Here is a 22,099-nt window from a genome sequence, read left to right as displayed (position 1 = left end):
ATCTTTCCCAGCATCAGGGTCTTTTCCAGTGAGTCGACTTTTCCCATCAGGTGGCCAAAGTATTACAACTTCAGCTTCAGCATCATGTACTAGCCATACACATATATGGTTGCCTGCTAACTGGCTTGTCTTTGAGATGTTTTTTCTTTTAAAAATTAAGATTGAACTAATGAAAGATAAAGTGCAATACATTTAAGTGAAGGAAAAATATTCAGAGGCTACTATTGCATATTCCTACACAGCCTGTGCACTGGGTAAGAGTCGTGCAAAACCTACCTGACTAGAATCAAGATGTATGCAGCAACGGAGCTTGTCTCTGAGATCTCAGAGGTAAAAATTCCAGGGAGTTTCATGCAGCTCCTAGATTGCATGCCAAAGACATTTTTCTGGCCTTCTCTTACAAAGAGAGACTTTTATCTGATATTATTATGCTCGTACTCCTCCTGGGCACAGCACCAATGGGTCTGCTCCAGATTTAGGAAAATATGTGATGGCTGAATAGGATGATTCTTGCCAGACAGACTTCCCAAGAAATAAACAGAACCCTTAGGCCTTTAAAGATTAGTTTAATTAAAAAAAAAAAACAGAGGCCAAATTGGAAAGCTTTTATTTCTTCTCATAAAATAATATAATACTACCTTCTAGTTTGGGACATTTCTGTTAGAAGAGTATGGATTTGTTACTGTGTACATTTTTAGGATACTGATGATGTGATTATAAGTACAAATGGATAGCTAGCGCCAGGGTGTTAAACACAGTTTCACTGAGGTGTACACTCCCAGGGTGTACAGTCTTGCAGAATCAGAGGTGGGGCTCACTGTGAACTATCAGTGCTGGTACTGTGTCCACCTTCTTGAAGAAAACATTGTTATAATAAACCTTTTGGACACATAGGCCTCCCTAGAGTAGATCACAACCACTTGTCTGCAGAATCAATACTGCATATGTCTTCTTTCAAGATTTGATGCTCTTTGCTCCCTGGTCATGCTGGATAGATGCTTGATATGTGCTTCTAACACTCGTTGCTACTCTTACTTACCATGGATTAACACTCTGTATTTCATTGTTGTTATGCTTAGTAGTTCCTTACACTTGTCATTTTTCCTGAAGCTTGTTTGATGGTTCCAGTAACCAGTTCTATAGTATATGTGTAGGGTCAGTTGTGACCTAGACTTGCTTGCTAGCCATGGGCCCATGTTTATAGTGTTTGACACTTCAGTCTCCATTTCCTCATCAGTAAAATGCTTTCAAATGATCTGTCTTACTGAGCTCACTGTGTGGCTGTGACATTCAAATGTGGTGGTATTATGGAATACTCAAATGTGATATTATGGAATACTCAAATGTGATATTATGGAATACTCAAATGTGATATTATGGAATACTTTGAATAAGCCGTAGAGCACAATATTGATATGTGACGTTAGGCTGTTCATTCTCCTCATTTAAGCCAGTGTGTTGGGTTTGTATAATATTAAACCCATCATTAAGATTGGTGGTTCTGTTCCTTGCTTCTTCTGTGTTCATCTTATGTTTGAAAAGCAGTGTTGGCTTCCCAGATGGTAGTAGTGGTAAAGAACCTACCTGCCAACGCAGGTAGATGTAAAAGACAAGGGTTCTATCCCTAGGTTGGGAAGATCTCTTGGAGGAGAGAGCACAGCAACCCACTCTAGTATTCTTGCCTGGAGATCCCGTGGACAGAAGAGCCTGCAGGCTGTGTAGTCCACAGCGTCGCATAGAGTTGGACATGACTGAAGTGACTTGGCACACACGCAGACACCCACCGTCTTGTTTAGACACTAGCATTTTTGTTCTATGATTTTAAAATTATGACTGTGTTACAATTGTGTCTTGGTTTGTCATTTTAGTATTTCATTGGTATTCTAGTACTTCTGGCATATAGATGATTATAAATATCATTCATGATAATATAACCTCATTAGTAAAATCAGTGTAATGTTTCTATAAATATGCATTGTATCTATAGATGCACATATACATCATGTATCATGTATCACATATGTATTGCATCTATATAATATATACGTACATAGGATGAGATGGTTGGATGACATCATCAACTTGATGGACTTCAGTTTGGGCAAGCTCTGGGAGTTGGTGATGACAGGGAGGCCTGGTGTGCTGCAATCCATGGGGTCATAGAGTCGGACACGACTGAGCAACTGAGCTGATGTAAATATGTGTGTATATGTAACATATACTAATTAATTAGATCAGTAAGAGATATATATATATAGGTGTATATATATATATACACCTATATATATATTTTTGGTCCATGGGGTCACAAAGAGTAGAACACAGCTGATGTTGTTGAGCAGCTGAACAACAACAAATTAATTAGGCATTGTCAATCATGGGCTAGGCAGTAAGTTCTTAAAGAAACAAAGGCATAGAGCAAGATCATAGCTTAGATAATTCATAGGACAGTTATAAGAATACTTAATACTTATTTTTACTTATTATTATTACTTATTTTACTTTTATTATTTTTTTCTAGATTATTTTGGGTTAACAAGTGTTTTGGCTGTAATCAAGAATTAAAAAAAAAACAGTGTTTTGGTAAACCACCCATACAATAGAATGAGCTCCGTTTATTTTCCACGGAATAATGAGGCTAGCCAAAGTCAGTGTCAGACGTTGCTCTGGAGCCCCTGGGGACTTGCTGGGCATAAGGATACGACCAGCCAGTCATAGAGATGGGGAGACATCTGAAGGAACAGTCTCCGCCCAGGCCTAAAAGTGCATACCTATCACTTATTTGGCTGAGAAATCAGAGCATGAACAGAAATAAACTTGCTGATGACCCATTTTCCTTTGGGCAAATGTTAGATATTATAGAAGGAAAATTAATAAGTCAATACAGTGTTCCTCTTGTACAGACATAAGGATGGTTCTGCAGTCAAAAACAGGGATTGAGAAATATCCACTTAGGAAATGCTCAGAAAAGTTATCCCAGAAATACGCATGTAGGCTGTGTAAATCTGTTTAGTTTGTATAACAAATATATATGCGAACTAATTCAAATAGTATTATTTCTTTTTTAGATACATTGAATATAGTTAAAATACTTTAGCAAACTAAATACCTTACTTGTAGCAAACTTACTTAGTTATACTTACTTAGAAGTAAGTATAAACTTCTTATTTATACTTCTGTGCTTGCTAGTAGTTTGTAAGCATTTTGGAACTTTTTTTCCTCATCATTTTACATCTGAAAGAACTTGGGACATATTTCAGCTACTTCTGAGTTTAATGCAATGTCTTGTTAATCTCAAGGGAGGTATGTGATGTTTACTTTAAATGGACCTTCTGAATTTCAAGTATTTTTAGCATAGATTTCTGCATACCAATAATTAATGGCTTCTGTTCTAAAGAATAAGGTGAGAAGCAACTTAGTACATATACTGTTTAAGAAATAAAACTAGTTTTCACCTGATTTACAACTGGTTTCTATTTCTTTGAGAACCAAACCAGAGAAAATGGCTGAAACAGTTAGGACACAGATAGCTTCAGATACAAATGCAAAAGTGTAATATGTGAACAGTCTCTGGGAAGACAGATCAAGAATCCAGGGGTGATGCCTGTGAGATGAATCCAGAATTTTGATCAAAGTTTACTTTTTAAAGTGACTTCTCATGTATTGCATGACACCTTGTTGGGAGGCAACTCAATTACATTGTTTGAGATTTAGGTAAAGTGATGATTAATCATGAATCAGGATTTTCCTGGGATCTGTATTAATAGATTGTGTGTGTGTGTGTAGTTTTTGTTTTGACTTGAGCTTAGGAGTTGAATGTTTTGAGGCACTATCAATTTCTATGAAATAATTTCAACTTTTCATCAAATATAGTCATCTCTAGTATATGCATATTGTGAGAAATGTACCAAAATGCAAAATTTCCTCTATCAAAGTTTACCACCAGGAAAAAAATATTCCCCAAGATATTTTTCACTTCTATCATGCTCTTTCTGCCAGAAAAACAGGAAGAGGCAAACCTGTTTAGAAGAAAGGCTTTGAGATTTTGGATTCTTAGATGTAAATAGTATGTGCCTACTTAAAAACAGCAGCAATTAAAATAGTATTGCTTCTTGATGGTTCGATCATCTGCTGCTCATTGACTAATATCAATAGCTTATTGTCACCAGTAACTATCATCTGTAGTATTTATTGAGTGCTAGGGGCCAGACAGTAAGCTAGTGTCCTGCTGATACTGTCTTATTTAATTCTGACCTCAGCTTAATAAAACAGGGATAGACATTATTTCCACCTTTCATAAATGAAGAAGAAGCTGAGGTCTTGAGCAGTTGAATTCTGTGCTTCAGACCAGCAACAGTGGACAGGGGATGCAGCTCTGAGCTGATTCCAGACTTACTCTTCTCCTCAACATTTTATTAATGTCTCATGCAGACTATTCTGGACCAAACATTTAAAATAGCATTTAAAATAAAGATGACCTTATTTGGCTCATGAAATATGTTATTAGGAAGTCTGTAATTTTCCTTTTTCTGGGCCAGTGATTTTTCAGTGGAAGACATTTAAATTGCTATTTCTCTGGATGTGTTAATAACTCTTTTAACTCTTGCTTCTTAGACCAAGAGTCCCGGAAAGAATACATAAAATATTAACAGATAAACAGTTTTTCCCCAGAATAATACATGTGAAAGAAATCTTCAAAGTAAGATAGGCAAATGAATATCAAAGAAGCTTATTTTAGAGTGTAATCCTACGAGAGAGCAGTCTTGAAAGATTAAAAAAAGATTCTCTTTATGATTATGAATATGAAACAGTTGGAATGAATTCAGTCATGGCAACATAACTGAGGATCATTTCTGAAAGTGAGGGATACAGAAAGTTAAAAGACTCATTGCTTGGTGCTGAGGTCACCTGCTTCATAACAGACTAAAATAGAAGAGAACAAGTGTTAGGAATTCATTCTGCCTTCCCAGTGCTTTTGTAGTTTTATTTTTAGAGCTCTGCCAGCAGTAGTTGGAGCATTGTTTGCCCTTCTGCGCCTGCTCAGTCACTCAGCCTCTCTCTCGCAGTCTTTGCCTCCCTCGACAGGTGTGAGGGACTTCCTAAATGTTGCAGACCAGTCACCTGTCGTCAGCCACCCTGAGGTAGCTTCCTTCTTCACTCACTGAGCTCATAAGAGAGGTAATTTTTATCTGACTGTTAACATGCATTACTTTTTTCTTAAGGCTGAGGTAATCAGAATAAAAGGGTGTTGGATAGATAGTGGTGCAAGAGTGGTGGAAAAATACTTAATAAAGAGTATGTGTTTCAAATACTTAAATATTTAAAACCCAGGAAACAATAGTGAGCAGAAGGGATCTTAGTGACTTTCTCAGAACTGTCAGCAATTCATGTTGTTCATTGAAATTAAGTGTGATCGAGTGATTTTAAGCACAGATGCATATTTGAATTACCTGAGATGTTTTCAAAAAAACATTATTTAGTTCCTATCCTAGAGACTATAATAATTGGCTTGGTATTGATATTAAAAAATTTTTTTCCCCCAGATGATTTTATTGTATAGTCAGGATTGAGGGTTACTGACAGAGAACTCAGCAATTAGTTCTACTTTTGCCAACATCTACATCATCTTGGGTACCATACTTCAATAGGTCAGTGTCCTGTATTAAGGACTGTTAGAAGAAATAGCATATTTTAAAACTGGAGAGCTGCGTGAGGTGCGTTCAGAATTATATGCAACCATTTATATTTAGCTTGCATGATTTGTGGAAAATAACATTTTTAAATGTACTTGCATTAATTAAAAAAGAAATAGCACAATGCTTTCACTACCTGACCATCTACATATAATGGTCATTCAAATATTTGTTGAATACCTACTGTGTAGAAAACACTGATGGAAAGCCTAAAGAATCTGGCATTGTGTTTTGTTCTGAGGGAATTTGTGATCTGGTGAACTAACAGATATAACTTAGGAAGTAATTAGCATTCCATAGCTATGTGTGTTTCACAGCAGTGTACAGTAGTGCTGCAGTGCATGCAGAAAGAGTAACAACTCTGGGCTTATGCTGTCATGGAGAGGGAGAGAGTTTATAGAAGGTATGACACTTGAGTGTTAACCAAGTTGCTGGTTTGCAGTCCTCCCCATTACAGTTTTTCTTTTAAAGCCTCAGAGACTGAGAGGGAACTTTTTGTTGGTGGCTTAAAGTTCTGAGATCAGATCACTAATTTAGACCTATCTGTTCTTCCCTTATAGATAATTAGTTTCTTACTGAATAACAACATTATCTTGGGCCCACCCTTAATTACCTGATTACCAATTGGGTTTACATCTGCTTGGTGCTTGAATATGATGCTTATGTAAGACAAGAGTAGCTTTTGAGCTGGCCTTACAGAATGAACAGAGCTTAGGTGCCCGTAATAGTAGGTTAAATTCTCTGCTTCAGCTATCAGGAGGAACATACTAAACAAAGGTTAAGAGAATAAAATCTGATTGAGAAAGAAACTGCAGTAGAAGCAGAGTTCATAGAGTTCTTCCTTCCTGTGCCCTATCTGCTAAGTGTATTTTGATTATTACCTTTGGTTTACAACTTCTGCCAGGTAGTAATTACTTTTATTTAGTAAAATGTGAGGTTCAAAGAGTTTATAACATCATACATCAGTAAGCCATCAAGTCAAGACTCAAACATAACTCAGTAACTACTCTGATATCAGAAGCAGTGCCCTTTCTACTCTGCCATGTTGCCTTCTATAAAGGATTAATGAGCAGAGACAAAAGGAAGGTACCAGAGAGAGACTGCGTTGTGGATTGCCTTCGATGGATTTCATCCCGATGGAAGTGGGTAGCCACTGAAAATTTCTGAAGTGGGAATATATTTTAGGTATTTTAGAAGGCTTATCTGGCAAGAGTGTGTAGGTTATATTAGCTCAATAAAAAAGCTTATTCATTCAAAACCTGTTTTATTGAATACATATTGTGTTCTACACTGTATGTAGTTTCTGGAAATGGAGTTGCATTAATGAGTGCTTTTAATCTAGAACTCTATATCATATACTGTGCTACACACTTTGGAGAGAAAGAGAAATACGACACAGCATCTACCCTTTACATGTCTACGATTGAACTAGCCTATTGGATAACTGGGTCCTCGTTGGTGTTTTTGTGTGCCCAGTTGCAACAATGATGGCTTCCAGGAGAAGAAGGTAAAACCGGGATCACCAAGGCTTTTGTAGCGGTCTGGATGGTTTCAACTCAAGCGGTTAAAGAAACGGAAGGATGGAAAGAAGAGATAACTGTAAGAATAGGCAGAATTTAGTTACATGTTACATATGGGAAAAGTAGGGACAATCAGAGACAGTGTCAGTAGGATTGGTCTGGGTAACATTTTAAAATTTCCCATCTACTCGCATAAAGCTGCCAAAATAGAGGAGCGAGCATTTAAAATGTTTCTCTACTGTCTACTTTGTTTCTTTGAACCTTTGTGTTTTATTTCAAACAAACTTCTTAAAAGCTCTGTCACCATGAATTAGTATGTAGCATGCTGTGACGGCGTGTATTTGTGCTGTGCTCAGTCGTGTCCGGCTCTTTGTGACCTCATGGACTGTAGCCCACCAGGTTCTGCAGTCCGTGGGATTTCCCAGGCAAGAATACTGAGATGGGTTGCCATTTCATACTCCAGGGGATCTTCCTGACCCAGGGACTGAACCCAGGTCTCCTACTTTGCTGGCAGATTATTTACCACGGTGCCACCAGGAAAGCCCTAGTGTTTCAAATATTATCAATTTTTAACTTTCAGCGTGGAAATAAGTTCATCTTATGTTATATAACTTTCTCTTTATGAAATGTATGACATGTAAGACTATGAGAGATACCACTCCTTGCATGTTTCTTTATAGCAAAAGAGAATTCACAGTTTGACATGTTGTGTTAAGAAAGATTATATTAAGCAAGAGAAAAATTATGTATTAACTTATATAATATTCTTCCTGCAAAGATCTAATAGTTCACTAAATTTGACCATGTTTTTGGAACTGTCTTTCTTGATACATATACTCTTTCAAGAAAAACTCTGTAAATACCATTAGGTGTCAATATTATGTCTAGAGTACAGAGTAAAATTACTTCATTGTAGCATTAAACCATCTTCCTGGTCTTAGTAGAAGCTCTGACCTAGTCTATGTGTTTTAAGTAAGCAGAGACAAGAAATTCCTCAAAACCCCTATGGACACCACACATTATCTACAGCGTAGACATAAAAACTATCATGTTCATAATAATTATTGCTATTTCTCAACTGGATGTAAGTGTTGGTGTTCTCAATAGATATTTGGACATGTGCCATTCCTTTTTGTTAAAAGGAACCCTGATTCAAAATTCTAGCAGTGAGCTCTTAGTCTTTTTTTTTTTTTTGGCCAATGTGCAGATTATCAAGAAAAACTTAGTTAATAAGTATATTAATAGCAGTACTTTTCCAATATTTGGGGGATACAGGAATGTATATTTTATGGAGGTACAGAAATATGAGACATTTTGTGTATGTATGTTTTATTTATCTAGTGATATGAAAAAGTCTCACTGAAGTAGAACTACATTAATAGGGATGTCAAATTCATTTCCCATTGTCTCTTCAGATTTCAAATACATTTTCACAGCTCTAGCAAAGTAAGCTCACACACCTGGTGTGTGTGCTCTTTTTGTTCACACTACTTAGGGTGGTAGGCAGAACCCTGAGAAAGTACTTGAACAAAGAATTGGAGACAACTGTCAGGCAGCTATAAAATTAAGCTGTGCTAGAGTTTTCTGTCTGTGCCAATCACATTCTTCAATTCGGCAGAATACTTTTACCATTAACATATCTGCCTTGTTGGACTCCTTATAATATTTTTAGAGGGGTTCAGTACAGTTCAGTTGCTAAGTAGTGTCCAACTCTTTGCGACCCCATGAACCGCAGCACACCAGGCCTCCCTGTCCCTCACCAACTGCCGGAGTCTACCCAAACCCATGTCCATCAAGTCGGTGATGCCATCCAGCCATCTCATCCTCTGTCATCCCCTTCTCCTCCTGGCCCCAATCCCTCCCAGCATCAGAGTCTTTTCCAATGAGTCAACTCTTCGCATGAGGTGGCCAAAGTATTGGAGTTTCAGCTTCAACATCAGTCCTTCCAATGAACACCCAGGACTGATCTCCTTTAGGATGGACTGGTTAGATCTCCTTGCAGCCCAAGGGACTCTCAAGAGTCTTCTCCAACACCACAGTTCAAAAGCATCAATTCTATGGTGCTCAACTGTCTTTATAGTCCAACTCTCACATCTGTACATGACCACGGGAAAAACCATAGCCTTGACTAGATGGACCTTTGTGGACAAAGTAATGTCTCTACTGTTTAATATGCTATTTAGGTTGTTCAAAACTTTCCTTCCAAGGAGTAAGTGTCTTTTAATTTCATGGCTTCAATCACCATCTGCAGTGATTTTGGAGCCCCCCAAAATAAAGTCAGCCACTGTTTCCACTGTTTCCCCATCTATTTCCCATGAAGTGATGGGACCGGATGCCATGATCTTAGTTTTATGAATGTTGAGCTTTAAGCTAACTTTTTCACTCTCCTCTTTCACTTTCATCAAGAGGCTCTTTAGTTCTTCTTCACTTTCTGCCATAAATGGGTGGTGTCATCTGCATATCTGAGGTTATTGATATTTCTCCCAGAAATAATAAATAAAATATGTGGTTGTTGACATTAGTTTTTGTATATATGGACCTACCATTTGAAATTGCTTAAACATAACTGTTAATTCATTATAATTACTGAAAATTTAAAATTGATTAGCTGGTGAGGTTGTAAAGAAAGTGGAAAGTCTAAAATTAACAAAGTAGAGAGGGGGAAAAAAAGCTTCCAAGATTAAAATAGGTAAGGATTTACAGAAAAGAAAAGCAATGTGTTGAACACTAAAGCTATGATTTCTGAGCCAGGTTTTCTCCAAAATGAGAATTTTTTAAAAAGATTTTACGTTTTAGAGTCCTGGAGAAGGAAATGGCAGTCTGCTCCAGTGATCTTGCCTGGAGAATCCCATGGACAGAGGAGCTTGGGGGACTCCAGTCCATGGGGTCACGGAGAGTCAGACACAACCGAGTGACTGCACTATATTTTAGAGTAGCTTTATGTTCACAGCAAAATTGAGAAGAGAGTAGTACATTGATTTCCCATATCCCTCCTGCCCCCACATGTGCATAGCTTCAGTGTCAGCATCCTTTTCCTTTTACATAAAGCACAAGAATCCAAACTATTGCTCAAAGATAGGAACACTTGCCGATGTGATGCTCTGTGATGTTAGTTTGGGGGGTGTCTTCCAACCAACACCATTCAAATTCCAGTCCCCATACTTGAAAAATGGTTCCAATTGTACAGACTTGATAATTTGTGCTGTATAATACATGCTGAGCCATGTTCTTTGGAATCCCCTTCTACATTCCACCTGCAACATTGCTATTGGCCCACCAGTCACAGTGTGAATTCCTAGACTTCATCCATTATTTTCCTACTGACCAGCTTCTATATTTTATCCAGGTTTTGTTTTTTAGCTTTTTTAGCAGGTGGGCAGGAATGTTGTATTGCCTTTACTGATAAATAATTTCCCCAATTTTAGAAATATTATTTTGTTTACCTAATCTGTACATCTGAAGTTATATGGTGATTTTAAACCTTAATTCTATGTTCTCAGACCATTCTGCTAAATTTTAATATACAATTTTAAATTTTAATATATTTAAAAGTAATGTGTATTAATGGTCTATTATTTTCATGTTACTATTATCATAATTAGACATACATCTTCATTTTTAAATTGAGAGCACTTACTGTATTTTGACATTGGTCATATTTTATGTTTGGAATCCCCATGAACAGTGACATGAAATGACCAGTCAGATAATCATAAAATGGTAAAGAGAAAGTTAAATTTTTTTTTTTTTGCTAATCCTCTATAAAATTTATGATAATACCAATAGAATTTTATTTGACCAGTTTTGAATGACTATAGCTCCATGAGAGTAACTCTCAAAAACAGCTAAGTCAGGAAAGGCAAGTACCTTGGATGCTTTGGATTTTTCTATTTAAATCTCCACTCACTGCCTCAAGTAAATATAGATTTAGTATCTGAGTGACAGCGACAAATGCTGAAACCTAACCCTAAATTCTCAGTGCTTCAGTGGACCATATTTGGCAAATCACTGTACTCTCTGGACTTTACTGATCTAGCAAATATCTTTTCTGTTGACACCAGAGGGAGAAACTATGTGAGACATAGGGCACACAGGTTCCTGGTTTTCTTTTCTGAGTGTAAAATTAGTAGTACTGACTGAGGGTGAGAAATAAGGAAGTAGTCTTAATTAAAAGTTATCTTGTGGTGCAAATGTAGAATTAAAGTTTGGCTTTAATCAAAAGTTCTATGATACATACAAAAGCAAGCATAAAGGAAATATAATAAAATTTATTCCCCTATGATTGCACTTTATTTGAAATTGGAGCCTTAAGAATAATGATAGAGAACTTAAGCTAGTTACTTTTAACTAACCTCAATCAATTTGAACCCATTTGAACCAGGGCTGGCAGTTTAAGATCTGAGAATGGCTTACGTAGCTTCTCTGGCTTTGGAAAGGAAGGTTTTGTCCAACATTCTTTGAAGTGACACGAGTTTGGCCTCTGTCCCTGCTGCAGATACTTAGATATGCTTGTTCCTTCGCATGTCACTCTGTGTCCTCCTTATTTCTACCCTGAGGTTCCTTCAGGTCACTGGCCTCAGCCACTTTCACATCTCTCTTGGCCAGGGTTTCAAGAACTTAGAACTCTCATCCAAGAATTTGACTCTTTTCTTTCATCTTTGTACTTTGGTGTCCTCCTTTGGCTACTGACTCAGTGTAAGGGTTGGGAGTGGAGGGTAGAGAAAGGGGGAAGAGAGTGAATTCAGTTCGCTGCAGTAGGTTTTATCCCTTAGTGGTTTAGTCCCTAAGTCGTGTAACACTCTTGCCACCCCATGGACTGTAGCCTGCCAGGCTCCTCTGTCCATGGGATTCTCCAGGGAAGAATACTGAAGTGGGTTGCCATTTCCTTCTCCAGGGTATCTTCCCGACTCAGAAATCGAACCCGAGTCTCCTGCAGTGCAGGCAGATTCTTTACTGACTAAGCTATGAGGGAAATCCCCCCTTTCTTAAAATCTCTTTGCACATATTAAAAACTGTTCTGTATTTACAGTATTAATATTTTTTCCTCATAGAATTGGGATATTTCTATTGTCATTACATTTGGCAAGGGAGTATAGTTAAATTTGGGTGATGCTGGAAGCTTGATCGAACCTTAAAAAACCTGTAAATCATAGATAAATAACTTTTTCCTCAATGTGATGTTTGAAAAATATTCTCCCTTCAGTTCAGTTCAGGTGCTCAGTCGTGTCCAATTCTTTGTGACCCCATGGACTGCAGCATGCCAGGCTTCCAACTCCCAGAGCTTACTTAAACTCATGTCCATCTAGTCGATGATACCATCCAACCATCTCATCTTCTGTTGTCCCCTTCTCCTCCCACCTTCAATCTTTCCCAGCATCAGGGTCTTTTAAAAATCAATCAGTTCTTTGCATCAGGTGGCCAAAGTATTGGAGTTTCAGCTTCAGCATTAGTCCTTTCGATGAATATTCAGGACTGATTTCCTTTAGGATGAGCTGGTTGGATCTCCTTGTTGTCCAAGGGACCCTCAAGAGTCTTCTCCACCACAGATCAAAAGCATCAGTTCTTCGGCACTCAGCTTTCTTTACAGTCCAGTTCTCCCATCCATAGGGATGTGATATTTTCCCTTAAGGAAATGGAATTATAACAACTACTGTCAGCTTTGGAAGGCAATTGAGCAGGACACTGGAATTACTTCCTCATCATTCATTCCAGTTTTCCCCCACTCTGTGGTGTCTACATAGTTTAGGTCAGCCCTCATTCCACACTAGTCAGTGTAATCCTGTCCCTTGTGCAGTGGTGGGAATGATAGAGCTGGTTAGAATGATGTCTAAGGCTATTTTCAGTAAGTAGGGAAGGAAATATTTCTCTTCTATGCTGATTTTATGGTCAACATAGTGAATGAATGAATGAATGTATATTTTATTTATCTTTTAATGCCTAACACAAAAGCTGGCATATCTTAGGTACCAAAAAACAGTTGCCTCAATAAATGAATGAGTGATGCTATAAACCTGAAAATTGGAAGAATGTGATTTAAATACAGAAGGGTTTTCTGTCATAGTTTAGGTGCATTAAGCTTTAGAGAAAGTGGATGTGAATTGTAATGGTAACTCTTCAGTGCCTTATTTTGGGCCTTTTTTTTTTTTTTTTTTTGGTCTTTTTTTGAGATGGAGGGTGTAAAATGGAAAGAAAAGGTGAGTTGGGAGATAGAGCTTTTAGTTTTTGGCCATGTACAAATAAAACTGTTATATAAAAGTTTTACCAGTTTATAAAAGGGAATTGTAAACCTAAACTTATTCTGTTGTTAAGAGCATTTTTTTGTTTTTTTTTCTACATTATTTTACTATCTGGTGGAAAAGTTCAGTTCCTACATAGCTATTTAAAACATAAAGCATTGTTAAATCACAATGGAGACAAACAGAATTGAGTGGAAGCAAGAGTGCCTTTTCATGTTGATTGTGACTTTTATAAGATGGAAAACTTTACTCAATTTCATAATAGTCACAGTTCAGTAAGATTTTGGTGACTGATCGTATTGGTCTGAGTTAAATGGGTGACTTAATTGTAGAAGGTTCTCTGTTCCAATATCAAAATAACTCCTAGTTGATAATTCAAAGAAATAATGAAAGAACAGAAGGGTGAATAAAACAAGGAAGAAAAAAAGGAAGCAAAAACGGTTGAAAGGGAGGGAGGATAGAGATAAAGAAGGAAAGAGACAAACTACTGTGATTTTTTCAGTGAAACCTCACTCAGAAATGAGTAGAGCAATTCTAAAATGTTATTTTATTTTATTCATTGTGTCTAATAGCATATTGCATCTCTGGGTATAGTATTGTAGTGTGAATAGATAAGTACACACACATATGTACACATGCATATATTTCTGTAATAGTTCAACACATAGTACATAATAAAGAATTAAAACATACAGACTCTGACTTGAAAACTCTATTGTTAAAATAAGTGTCTGTAAATGGAATAATGTTTGTACTGTGGCACAGACAGTGCACCTGTAGGAGTGCAAAATCAGCTGATTGGCTGGACTAAAAATCGAGAGATCTTGATCCTTTTCTCCGATCTCAGTATTCTTTACTGTCTGTGAGTCTCTGTCCTAAGTATTTATTAGGTCTGGGGCTCTAAGGCTGCTGAATCATTGTTTTTTGTATGTTGATAGTTGTAGTTTGACCTGAGTTTCCTATAGATGTAATGTTCAAAGAATGACATCACTGTAAATATTTAGGTAGAAAAGCAGTTGGAGGGAGCCTGTTTATGAGGCCTGGCCTTTGGCTGTTCCCATCACCTGTCCAGTCCTGTCCCTCTGGGGTCTCTCACTAGCCCTTTCACATACTCGTGACTATTGGCTATTAATAACGTTTTATTCCCATCACTGGCCTGCTCTTTCCCACTTTTAACACCTAATGAAAAACATTTCATCTTTCAAGACCCTCTTTTGTCTTGAAAGTGAATCTTGACTCCACTGCTGTATTTCTTTGGTAACCTCTGTGTTAAACCTCTGAGGTTTAACCTCTGTGTGTCTCATCCATACAAGCACCTGTCACAGAACGCAGCAATGATGATTAAATGAAGTCATATGGGCTTAGTACATTCTGTAATATGACAATGTATGTTCAGTAAATTTGGCAATCAGAGGAAAATTTGTTGCTGCCTTCAATACTAATACTGCCCTTTCATTGTCAGATACCTCATTAAAACTGTTAACTGCATTTTCTTGTTACCACTCCTTTGCCCTGTGTTTCTTGCACTAGTTTGTGGGCTCCATCAGCATAGATGTTTACATTTTCAAATGCTCAATTCTATGCAAAATGAATGTTGCTATTAAGAATGATCACTTACAGTCTAAAATAGTCGCATAAACAAATACATAAAGTCTATACATATATTCAGTGTACTTCCCTCATGCCTTTCTTCTTTGGTCATCATAAGTTTGTCTTCTTTGTTTGGGGGCCTATTTATACTTTGCAAAAAATTTATATCATTTTTTTAGATTCCACGTGCAAGTGATACCATTCCTTCATTTTTGGATACGTAAAGTAGCAAGATAGCTGCCAGGAAAACCAAACTTCAGAACAATAGTGAGTTTTACATAAAAGGTTCTACATGGTGAACAAAATTGAAGGGCAGTATTACAATTTGAGGAGGGTAATTCTTGCCTGGAGAATCACCATGGACAGAGGAGCCTGGCTGCCTGCAGTCCATGGAATCTTAAAGGGTCGGACAGGACCAAGGGACTGAGAACACATGCACATATTACAAATTGCGGAAGTAAAGGAGTAGCAAGTACAAGGAGTCCCCAGGGGAGAAATATATTGTATAGCCACTCAGTGGTGAGTCAGCCCTGAGAAGTGCTAATATGAAAGAAATATTAGCGGATTTAAGATTATCCAAATATCTTCATCTTTAAAGGCCTAGATTACGGGACTTATATACTTAGACCTAGCACTCTGCATTGCTTAAAAATTGTATAGAACTTGAAAGTGGGAAAGAAAAAACTTGGAGAGAAGGAAGCAATATGGCAGTTCAGAAGCTAGTATCAACTCAGAAATAATGGTTACTAAAACTTGAGTTTGGGTTAAGGAGTTAAGGGTAGAGTATTTTTTTTCGAATTGTACATAGGCAAAGTTTAATAATTACCAGAGTAATAGGGTATATTCAGTTCAGTTCAGTTCAGTCGCTCAGTCATGTCCGACTCTTTGTGACCCCGTGAATTGCAGCACGCCAGGCCTTCCTGTTCATCACCAACTCCCGGAGTTTACTCAAACCCGTGTCCATCAAGTCAGTGATGCCATCCAACCATTTCATCCTCTGTCGTCCCCTTCTCCTCCTGCCCCCCAATCCATCCCAGCATCAGGGAAGTCCAAATCTGTATTTCTGTGAAGAGAGAATGATAAAGAACACTGCATTTTTTAGTTCGCATAGCATTTTTACATTTATCTTACTTAAGCCTATCAAACAGATGCCAGGAGTGTATCTTATGCCCTTTATTTATTTATTCATTTTTAAATACATCATTGGAGACTCAGACTAGTTAGAATCATCTGCTTGACTCTAATTGCAACTTTCTTTTTGTTATAGAATATTTCTTTAGGCTGAGAAAATATGCTCTTACTACAAAACATTGACCAAAATGTGAAATGTTGTATTGTAAGTATAGATAGATATGCATGCTATTCTAACTTCCTTTAGAGTATAACTGAGCTCATATAAACTATTAATTGTAATCAACTATTTATACTAATGACCATTATAATATTCAGTTTAGTTCCTCAAATACTTTTAGAGTTAGTATTTTCACCTTGCCTGCTTTTTGAGTTTTGTGCTTAGAGGTTTTCTTCTTTTTTAAAATGTAACTGTATTACCATTGAATTACTCCTTATACAGTATTAAGTGGGAAAATATAAAATCTGAAAAGCAGAGTGCCATGCCTGAGCCCTGGCAATTGTGCTCTTACATGCAAAGCAGTTAAAGCCCATGGTATGAGGAAGTGGGTCCCGGAAATCAGATAGCTTGACCGTGCCCTTGTCACTTGCCTGGTGTTCAGTGCTGGGCAAATAGCATTTAAGTTCTCTGTAGCTCAGTTTACTCAGCCAGATTGTGCAATCTATCAGAGTTATGTTTTATGTTTTTTGGTCAATAGTATATTCTGAAGGTCTAGAGTAGTGTCCTATGTGTAATAAACATTCAATAAATATTTTTTAAAATACATTTGCAAAGGACTGACTGTATTATCTACCCACAGGTTGCTTTGAAAGTAGGCCATTTACCATTTACCATAGCTTTTGGCAAATAGAAGATGCCTTCTCTTCTTTCTGCTATACTTATTGTCATCATTATCATTATTAGTGTCTATTATTGTGGCTGAGGGTGAAGGAGGTTTAAAAAATAAGACATTGTGACTGTTCTAAGTAAGAGCTGGTGTTTGGGGGAGGGACTCCATTCTGGTACAGTATCTGGTGATTGCTTCTATTTAGTTAAACAGAGGAGGGCGATGGCTTTATGTAAGTCCCGACTAATAAAGGTTTCAAGTGGCCTGGAGCTTCTTGGTTTCTTCCTCTGTTCTAGTTATCCCTTTTCATCTCCTTTCACAGATCATCAGTCTTTGATTCTTGTACTTCTGATGGTTGGGTTTTATCAAGTATTTGAGACTTCGAACTTAAACCATTGGTGTCGTGGCCCCATTTTTCTCTTCCCTATTACTTCTTCTTCTCTCCGTGCTTTCATGTGCAATGGCTGTAGCTAATGAAATTAATGACTAGTGTGTAATTTTCCTCTCCCAAATGTAAAACTAATTTGGAAGGTCGTGGGTCTAGTCCAATATTATAAGGGCTTAGGAACTTTTTATAATATACTAAATGTTAATAGCTTGAGATATGTGTAATTTTTTGGAGAAATCTCTCTTTTTTTTTTTTTTTAAAAAGGGAGTATTCTAGGAAAACAAGCACAAATAAGCCAACAATCAACAAGAAAAACCAAACAAGCCCCTAAAATCCCCCCAGATATATGTGATGCATGTTGCTTTTTTGAGAGTGGTCTCTTATTCCATGTTCTCTATGCAGGATACACTGCTTTCAAAAAGGGTCTGTGAAGCAAACTAGCAGACAAGTATTGATTACTGATAACCTGACACTCAAGCGCTCTTATGTATCATGATAGATTTCAGCATGGAAAGTTTAGTTTAATTTTTGTCCTTCCTTTATTTCCTCTTTTACTTCCTCTCTTCCTTTCTTCTAGTTTTCTTCATCCTACCTCCCTCCCTTCTTTCTTTCTGTTCTTTTAAACTCTTTATAAAAAAGAGGATTGAAGGTATTAATGATAAAATCACTAAGTTCTGACTTAAATTCAGGTAGATGTATTCTCTAGAGCAACAGTCCCCAACTTTTTTGACACCAGGGACCAGTTTTTTGGAAGACAGTTTTTCCATGGATGGAGTTAGGGAGGGGTGGTTTGGGGATGATTTAAATGCATTACATTTACTGTACACTTTATTTCTATTACTATTATTACATTAGCTCCACTTCAGATCATCTGGCATTAGATTGGGTTGGGGACCCCTGCTCTAGAGCCCACTTCAAATCCTCTCATCATCCATTTCACCTCAGAGTTAATCAAACCCTCCTCTAGGTCATGTTGCACTTGTACTTGCCTTTATTGATGTACTTACTATACTTAATTTATTTTAATATATTATTTTCTCTATTATCTGAGTAAAAATTGAATCTTTTTTATTACCATTCCTCTTATTGTATACTTGGCACATACCAAATGCTCTGTAGATGTTTATGTTTTACTTCTGACCTTTAGCAGAATTTTTTTCACTTCTCATTCTAAGTTTCTGTTATTTCTGCTATTTTCACACTGGTATTGCGTTAGGGATGTATAAAATTATCTATAAATAAAATAATGCAATTTATATGTACACACACATATGTACATATATCAGCAATCGGGTATCTAGTTATTTTATGTTTATATGATGATTTTACATTTTAGATATCAAGAATAAATAGTTGTTTACAGTTGTTTTTCTTAGTCTTCTTTATGTCAGACACAAGTGAAAGTTTTAGTGTAAATGTGCATGTATGCTAAATTGCTTCAGTCATTTCTGACTCTTTGAGACCGGGTGGACCATAGCCTGCCAGGCTCTTCTGTCCCTGGGATTCTCCAGGTAAGAATACTAGAACGGGTTGCCCTGCCCTCTTCCAGGGGATCTTCCTGACCCAGAGATCGAACCTGCCGTCTCTTGTATCTCATGCTTTGGCAAGCGAGGCAGGTTCTTTACCTCTAGCACCACACACCGCAACATTTGGTAGCTATGCCTAAGATAGATCATTCATTATCAGGTATTCTGATAAATGGATCTTATGTGTTGGAAAAGTTTTTTCAAGGTTTTTTTTTTATATTAAAATAATCTAAGAATGGACAGAAAGTACATCTTTTTTGGTTGCTTATTACATTGAAATAAAATACTCAAATGATTAATTTTTTTTTAAAGATTTCTTTATTGACTTATTTTTTATATCTGTATTTTTTGGCCGTGGTGGGTCTTTGTTGCCGCGTGCAGGTTTTCTGTAGTTGCCGAGAGTGGGGCTACTTTTCCTCCTGGTGCTTGGGCTTTTCACCGTGGTGGCTTCTCCGGAAGCACAGGCTCCAGGCGCAGACTTCAGTGGCTGAAGTACCTGGGCTCAGTGGCTGTGGCTTGCGGGCTCAGTGGCTGTGGCTCGTGGGCTCCAAAGAGGAGACTCAGTAGTTGTAGCCCACGGGCCTAGGTGTCCCCGAGGCATCTGGAATCTTCTAGGATCAGTGATTGAAACTGTGTCCCTTGCATTGTAGGATGGATTCTTAACCACTGGAACACGAGGGAATCGTTCAGTTTTATTTTTAATTCCATTTCTAATGTAAATATATATTTTATTAGCCTGTCTTTTTACTTGTCTGTATTTTTGTTACTGTAGATACAGTACTGTTATTTGAGTTGATTGTATAATGAGCACATCTGTGTAGCATTTAGCTTGGATTATTCATATACTTTCCATGTAAGAATATATGCAGCATTATTCTTTCCATAAGAAACAGCATTTCCCTATTGCATAAAAATAGTACATCTCTGTATATAGGTAAAAATTCTACATGCAGATGCTGTTTCAAGGTAATTCAAGAATTACTGCCCTTTGCTTTTTTTGTAGTCTCATTTTATTGTATCTGAATCTTCCAACACTGAGCTGGAACACTGCCTACTTATAACTTTACATTTACAAAATTCATGGAAATTATTGATAATATAATCAAACTGTTATCACTCCTAGAATATTTGTTACTTGGAAAGGGGGAACACTCTTTCAAAATGAAAGATAATAAATTTATTTCTTATCTTTGCTGTTTCCTCATGACTTACAGAGACACTTGAACCTTTACATCTAAGGGGTAATATTTATAATCAGAATTTTTGCACTGACGTGGGATAGAACCCAGTGATGATCTTTTTCTCTGAGGTACTTAGTGTTCAAAAATATTGTCTTATCTGTTTTCTTAATCATAATAAATTCATTTATTCTCAGCTGATAGTGCTTTAATATGTCGCCCTCACAGGGGCATTCTAAAATAAAAGAACATTTCAGGAAAGGGAGAAAAGTTTATATAAAACAAGGAATGACTAGTTACAGTGGGAAGGTAGTTAATCTTTCTAGCTCCCTTTAAATGCTGCCATATGGGACTAACCAGCTTTACCTTCTATTTGGTTTGAATCTGTACAAGGGAACAAAACAAGTCTTAAGAAAAGAAAAATCTATTGTGTGAAAATATTTAAGGTATTTAAAGGCCAAATATAATATTTTTGTGCTGTAGTCTACCTTAGTCTGCCATAATATCAGTATCCTTTATGACATGGATAATTAAATTTCATTGTATTTTGAATTTAAACAGATTAGTTTGGATAATCTGAGACTTCAGAATTAGATGAGTGGGAAAAATGTCAAGCGGGTCAGCAGAAGTGGAGATTACACTGTGTAACTGCCAGTCCTGTTCAGTCTAGTGCTAGAAATTGAGTAATTTTTCATGGACATAGAAAACATGCAGAGGACATAACTTGTTTCCATCTAGTTATATACTTGTGCAGTGAATGTGTTATCTGATTCTAAAACCATCTTTGAATTAGCTTTTTTTTTTTTACACGTTGGTAATCTGTGGTTTCTGAGATTTTGTATGATCGTATGAACTGTGAGTGATGCTCAATATTGACAAGTACAGTACAAACAGCAGATGGTAAGATACTGATGGAGACATTTGTTAATGGGCCAGTAGTCTTCCTTAGAAGTACATATTTTTGGGCAAGTTTTTGGCTTTTTCCCCCACTGCTTTTCTATACTGAGTACCTGGGAAGGAAGAAAGAATCTAAAGATTATTTTGTGTTTCTTCATGGGTAGAAAAGGTGAGTATCAGGATTGCATCAACCTTAGGTGAAGCCACTGTTAGTAAATGGAGTTGCTACATTATGAAAAAGAATGTTTGTAAACACCAGCCCTGTCACACATTAGTTGGTAAACTTGGACAGATTTCCTAACCCTTCTGAATTTAAGATTCTTTTAATGTACGTTGAAGATCACAATATCTATTTTATTATGTTTTCCATTTACTAGGATGAAGTAATATATGTATAGAAAATGTATATAGTAATGCTCATGGATATTATTACATAACTGGAAACTAAAGAATTAGTGCTACTTATATGCACATCATTCTAGAGTTAGCATGAATTAATTGCTTTATAAAGCTTCCCAGGTGTCTCAGTGGTAAAGAACCCATCTGCCAGCGCAGGAGACTGAGGTTTCATACCCTGTTGAGGAAGCTCCTCTGGAGAAGGAAATGGCACCCCACTGCAGTATTCTTGCCTGTAAAATCCCATGGACAGAGGAGACTGGGGGGCTACAGTCCATGGGGTCACAGTGAGTCGGACATGACTGAGTGACTGAGCACCCATGAGTGGTAATTACTGTCTCTTTCTCTCTCTCACTTTTTTTTATTCCCCCACCAGTGACCATGCTGTCACTATTTTTTTGTTAGTAAAATAATAACTTATTTGAAGAATTGTTGTAAGTTAAAATTATTTTTGATAGGTCAGAACATGAGCCATAACTAAAAAGATGAAATCATGTAGGGCTGAATGTAAAGTCCTACATTTAGGCTAATGAAAAATATTTAAAAACAAAAAATAAGAGAAAAGATGAACTTTGTAAACCTTAGGTTAAGTGAAATAAACTAGACAAAGAAGACTACACAGTTTATGCTTTCATTTGTATAAAGATTAAAAGAGAAGTTACAGAGACAGAAAGTAGATTAGCAACAACTCTGGACTTAGTCATGGGGGAGGACAGG

At 37.0% G+C, this 22,099-nt stretch overlaps 1 protein-coding gene across 7 annotated transcripts in view; it reads left to right on the top strand.

Moving 5' to 3' along the window:
- The window catches only part of CACNA2D1 (calcium voltage-gated channel auxiliary subunit alpha2delta 1), a 510,209-nt gene that overhangs the window by 29,966 nt on the left and 458,144 nt on the right, over positions 1–22,099 (top strand). The window contains exon 1 of one of the 7 annotated variants that reach the window (XM_070469976.1): positions 5,159–5,178. The exons of the other annotated variants lie outside the window; for them this stretch is intronic. The gene's annotated coding sequence lies outside the window, so the exon portion shown is untranslated. Of the gene's footprint in view, positions 1–5,158; positions 5,179–22,099 lie in introns of those variants that run through there. 7 annotated transcript variants of the gene reach the window in all.

Source organism: Odocoileus virginianus, chromosome 1, assembly GCF_023699985.2.
Source record: "Odocoileus virginianus isolate 20LAN1187 ecotype Illinois chromosome 1, Ovbor_1.2, whole genome shotgun sequence".
In the NCBI taxonomy this organism is placed as follows: Eukaryota; Metazoa; Chordata; class Mammalia; order Artiodactyla; family Cervidae; genus Odocoileus; species Odocoileus virginianus.
This window is presented reverse-complemented; position numbering and strand designations above follow the sequence as displayed.